The sequence below is a fragment of the Melanerpes formicivorus genome, unplaced genomic scaffold (assembly GCF_026170545.1).
Source record: "Melanerpes formicivorus ecotype bairdi unplaced genomic scaffold, bMelFor1.0.p_v2 SCAF_920, whole genome shotgun sequence".
NCBI lineage: Eukaryota > Metazoa > Chordata > Aves > Piciformes > Picidae > Melanerpes > Melanerpes formicivorus.
In genome coordinates this window covers 22,501-27,810 of record NW_027143272.1, presented here as the reverse complement: position 1 = coordinate 27,810, position 5,310 = coordinate 22,501, and positions in this window count along the sequence as shown.

Here is a 5,310-nt window from a genome sequence, read left to right as displayed (position 1 = left end):
CGCTCGACGCCTACCCCACCCGCCCAGCCCCCCCGCTGCGGCCCGGCGCTGCCCCGGCCGCTGCGCCCCGCCTCTCATCGCTCCCCCCACCCGGCAACCGGCCGCCGGGCACGGCAAGTCCCAGGGCAGGGAACAGGTGCTGCCGGGACCCCGTGCTGGCTGCCGGCTTCCCGGGGCTGCCCCGGGCACGGACAGGTCGCCCCCCCCGCCCCGGCGAATGTTCACCGAACCGGCTGCCGGCTGCCTTCGAGCACCCCCCGCCCCCCGCCACTATCGTCCCCCCCCGCCCCCCCCTCCGCCTCCGCTGCCGCTTCTCCCCGCACCGCCTCCACTGCCTCCCCCCGCCGCCGGCGAACGAGTCGCCGGATCCGTAGGGTGCCGGGAGCCCGAACGGCGAGCGGCTCCGGCTGCTGCCGGGACCGGGGGGATTCGAGCCGGTCCGGCCGCGGCCGGGACCCCGTGCCGGAAGCCGGCATCCCGGGACGGCCCCGGGACGGCCCCGGTCGCCGGCCGGGTGACGTTCAGCGAAGCGGCTGCCGCCAGTCTTTGGGCCTCCCCCGTGCCGGGGCCGCGGGGATTCGAGCCGGTCCGGCCGCGGCCGGGATCCCGGGCCGGACGATGGCTTCCCGGGCCGGTCCCGGTCGCCTCCCGGGTGACGTTCACCGAAGCGGCTGCCGGCTGTCTTCGAGCCCCCCCCCCCGCTCCGCCTCCGCTGCCGCTTCTCCCCGCACCCCCTCCACTGCCTCCCCCCGCCGCCGGCGAACGAGTCGCCGGATCTGTAGGGTGCCGGGAGCCCGAACGGCGAGCGGCTCCGGCTGCTGCCGGGACCCGCGGGGATTCGAGCCGCTCCGGCCGCGGCCGGGACCCCGTGCCGGAAGCCGGCATCCCCGGACGGCCCCGGGACGGCCCCGGTCGCCGGCCGGGTGACGTTCACCGAAGCGGCTGCCGGCTGTCTTCGAGCCCCCCCCCCCCCTCCGCCTCCGCTGCCGCTTCTCCCCGCACCCCCTCCACTGCCTCCCCCCGCCGCCGGCGAACGAGTCGCCGGATCTGTAGGGTGCCGGGAGCCCGAACGGCGAGCGGCTCCGGCTGCTGCCGGGACCGCGGGGATTCGAGCCGCTCCGGCCGCGGCCGGGACCCCCGTGCCGGAAGCCGGCATCCCCGGACGGCCCCGGGACGGCCCCGGTCGCCGGCCGGGTGACGTTCACCGAAGCGGCTGCCGGCTGTCTTCGAGCCCCCCCCCCTCCGCCTCCGCTGCCGCTTCTGCCCGCACCCCCTCCACTGCCTCCCCCCGCCGCCGGCGAACGAGTCGGCGGATCCGTAGGGTGCCGGGAGCCCGAACGGCGAGCGGCTCCGGCTGCTGCCGGGACCGCGGGGATTCGAGCCGGTCCGGCCGCGGCCGGGACCCCCGTGCCGGAAGCCGGCATCCCGGGACGGCCCCGGGACGGCCCCGGTCGCCGGCCGGGTGACGTTCAGCGAAGCGGCTGCCGCCAGTCTTTGGGCCTCCCCCGTGCCGGGGCCGCGGGGCTTCGAGCCGGTCCGGCCGCGGCCGGGATCCGGGGCCGGACGATGGCTTCCCGGGCCGGTCCCGGTCGCCTCCCGGGTGACGTTCACCGAAGCGGCTGCCGGCTGTCTTCGAGCCCCCCCCCCCCCTCCGCCTCCGCGGCCGCTTCTGCCCGCACCCCCTCCACTGCCTCCCCCCGCCGCCCGCGAACGAGTCGCCGGATCTGTAGGGTGCCGGGAGCCCGAACGGCGAGCGGCTCCGGCTGCTGCCGGGACCGCGGGGATTCGAGCCGCTCCGGCCGCGGCCGGGACCCCGTGCCGGAAGCCGGCATCCCCGGACGGCCCCGGGACGGCCCCGGTCGCCGGCCGGGTGACGTTCACCGAAGCGGCTGCCGGCTGTCTTCGAGCCCCCCCCCCCCTCCGCCTCCGCTGCCGCTTCTCCCCGCACCCCCTCCACTGCCTCCCCCCGCCGCCGGCGAACGAGTCGGCGGATCCATACCGTCCCGAGAGCCCGAGGCGGCGGCACCCAGTGCGGGTCCGGCCGAGGCCGGGACCCCGTGCCTGTCGCAGGCTTCCCGGGACGGCCCCGGAACGGCCGCGGTCGCCGGCCGGGTGACGTTCTCCGAAGCGGCTGCCGGCTGTCTTCGAGCCCCCCCCCCCCCTCCGCCTCCGCTGCCGCTTCTGCCCGCACCTCCTTCACTGCCTCCCCCCGCCGCCGGCGAACGAGTCGCCGGATCCGTAGGGTGCCGGGAGCCCGAACGGCGAGCGGCTCCGGCTGCTGCCGGGACCGCGGGGATTCGAGCCGCTCCGGCCGCGGCCGGGACCCCGTGCCGGATGCCGGCATCCCGGGACGGCCCCGGGACGGCCCCGGTCGCCGGCCGGGTGACGTTCAGCGAAGCGGCTGCCGCCAGTCTTTGGGCCTCCCCCGTGCCGGGGCCGCGGGGCTTCGAGTCGGTCCGGCCGCGGCTGGGACCCCGTGCCTGTCGCAGGCTTCCCGGGACGGCCCCGGAACGGCCGCGGTCGCCGGCCGGGTGACGTTCACCGAGGCGACTGCCGGCTGTCTTCGAGCCCCCCCCCCCCCTGCCGGAGCCGCGGGGATACGAGCCGGTCCGGCCGCGGCCGGGACCCCGTGCCGGAAGCCGGCATCCCGGGACGGCCCCGGGACGGCCCCGATCGCCTCCTGGGTGACGTTCACCGAAGCGGCTGCCGGCTGTCTTCGAGCCCCCCCCCCCTCCGCCTCCGCTGCCGCTTCTCCCCGCACCCCCCTCCACTGCCTCCCCCCGCCGCCCGCGAACGAGTCGCCGGATCTGTAGGGGGCCGGGAGCCCGAGGCGGCGAGCGGCTCCGGCTGCTGCCGGGACCGCGAGGCTTCGAGCCGGTCCGGCCGCGGCCGGGATCTCGTGCCGAACGTCGTCTTCCCGGGACGGTCCCGGGAGGGCCCCAGTCTCCTCCCGGGTGACGTTCACCGAAGCGGCTGCCGGCTGTCTTCGAGCCCCCACCCCTGCCGTGGCCGCGGGGATTCGCCCCGGTCCGGCAGCTGACGGTTCCCTGTGTCGGACGCCGGCTTCCCGGGACTGCCCCGGGACAGCCCCGGTCGCCTCCCGGGTGACGTTCACCGAAGCTGCTGCCGCCTGTCTTTCGAAGCTGCTGCCGCCTGTCTTTGTCCCCCCCCCCCCCGTGCTCTCCCTCAGGCGGGAGGTAGACGTGCTCTCCCTCGGCGAGTAGACGTGCTCTCCCTCGGCGAGTAGACGTGCTCTCCCTCGGCGAGTAGACGTGCTCTCCCTCGGCGAGTAGACGTGCTCTCCCTGGGCGAGTAGACGTGCTCTCCCTGGGCGAGTAGACGTGCTCTCCCTGGGCGAGTAGACGTGCTCTCCCTGGGCGAGTAGACGTGCTCTCCCTCGGCGAGTAGACGTGCTCTCCCTGGGCGAGTAGACGTGCTCTCCCTGGGCGAGTAGACGTGCTCTCCCTGGGCGAGTAGACGTGCTCTCCCTGGGCGAGTAGACGTGCTCTCCCTGGGCGAGTAGACGTGCTCTCCCTGGGCGAGTAGACGTGCTCTCCCTGGGCGAGTAGACGTGCTCTCCCTGGGCGAGTAGACGTGCTCTCCCCTGGGCGAGTAGACGTGCTCTCCCTGGGCGAGTAGACGTGCTCTCCCTCGGCGAGTAGACGTGCTCTCCCTCGGCGAGTAGACGTGCTCTCCCTGGGCGAGTAGACGTGCTCTCCCTGGGCGAGTAGACGTGCTCTCCCTCGGCGAGTAGACGTGCTCTCCCTCGGCGAGTAGACGTGCTCTCCGCGGAGATCGCGCTTGTCGCCAAGGGGTCGCTGTTGCGCTCTGCCTCCGCCTACGTCATCGTACAAGCCGGCGTGATTTCTGCGACCTGCCGCTGGGCGGAGGTCGGCTGGTTGTGCGCTCGCGGAGCTGACGGCCCTCCAGTTCCGTATATGAGGGAACAAGCGACGCCGAGCACTCCCAGGGCAGCGCTGCCGAGCGGCTGCTCCAAGCCACCCGCCAGGCGGCTGGGCAGGGGTCCGTCTGGCTTCTCGGTGGCTTTCGCCCGGGTCAGAGAGGGGACCCGCGGGGGCCGAACAAAGGCGCGGCGGTTTGGAGCGGCCGCTGGCGCACCCTCAGCGGTGTTGGATGGGTTTCGCTCGTCCGTGAGCCGGAGCCCAGCCCGGGCTCGGCAACGAAAGCGGGGAAAAGAAAAAAAGTTGACGAGTGGCTGGCGCCGGCCACTGCCGAAGTGTGGAACCCCCGAAGCGAAGTTTGCCCGGTGGGGCACGGGGGCAGAGAAAGCCGGGGAGATGTGGTGCCGGCGTCGGTCCCACCAAGAATGGAAAGCAAGCCCGTCCAGGCACGGCGAGAGAGAGCCCGGTAAGGGGCAGAGAGAGTTCCCAGCACTGGACCCTCTTCACGGGGGTTCCCCCCCATGGCCAAAGCCGCAGCCCGCGGGGGCACGGCATCTAAGGGAAAAGCCAGCGGCGGTGACTGGCCACTCGTACGCTATGGAGCCCGGCATGGGGGGAGGAGGGCAAGCCGGTGCCCCAGCACGGCTTCCTCCTGGCTCCAGAGGGGCGCCCCGTGATGGAGATGTAACTCGGTGCAGCTTGAGGGAAAATGCAAGCCCACATTTCGGGGAGGCAGAGGTGCCCTGTGAGCCGGTGCGGCCCGGTGCAGCTTGCCCCCCCCCATCTCTGGAGGGCGCCCCGTTTGCTCCTCCGGCGTGTTGCCCGCACGCCGAGCCCCGTGCCTGCTGGCTGCTCCCGAGGGCGGTGGCGGGTGCGCGTGGCTGTGTCTGTCCCAGAAGAGCGAGGCCGTGGGGCCTCCGCTGGCTTCCTTTCCTTCTGTCCTTGTTGATCGATGAGGCCTTTCGGGTCGCGTCGGAAAGGGCCCCCGGCCGGCAGGGCAAGGGCGGTCTTCCTTTCCACTTCGCTTCCCGTCGCGTGTGAGGTGTCGTCCTCGTTCCCCCAGCCCCGAGCGGCTCGAGCGGGGGGGAGCCGTGGCGTTAGCGGCCCGGCGCGTGCCTTGCCGCATCCTCCCCTTTCCACCTCCCCCCCGGCGCTGGGGCAGGGTTCGGGGACCGGTCTACCGCAACCGGCTTTGTGACTGCTGCGTGGCCCCGTGAGTTTTCAGGTGTCCTAAAACGCGTGAGGCGCCGGTGTCGTCCTCGGTTCCGGGTACCCGCGGGTGCCGGCCGCGAGCAGCTGCGTGTGGCGGGGGTTGGCCGAGCCGAGAGCGAGGCGGCGGCGTCGCGAAAGTTAAAAGGGGCTAAAAGCGGCGCCGCGCGTGAGGCCTCACCTGCCCGGGTGGGGTCCC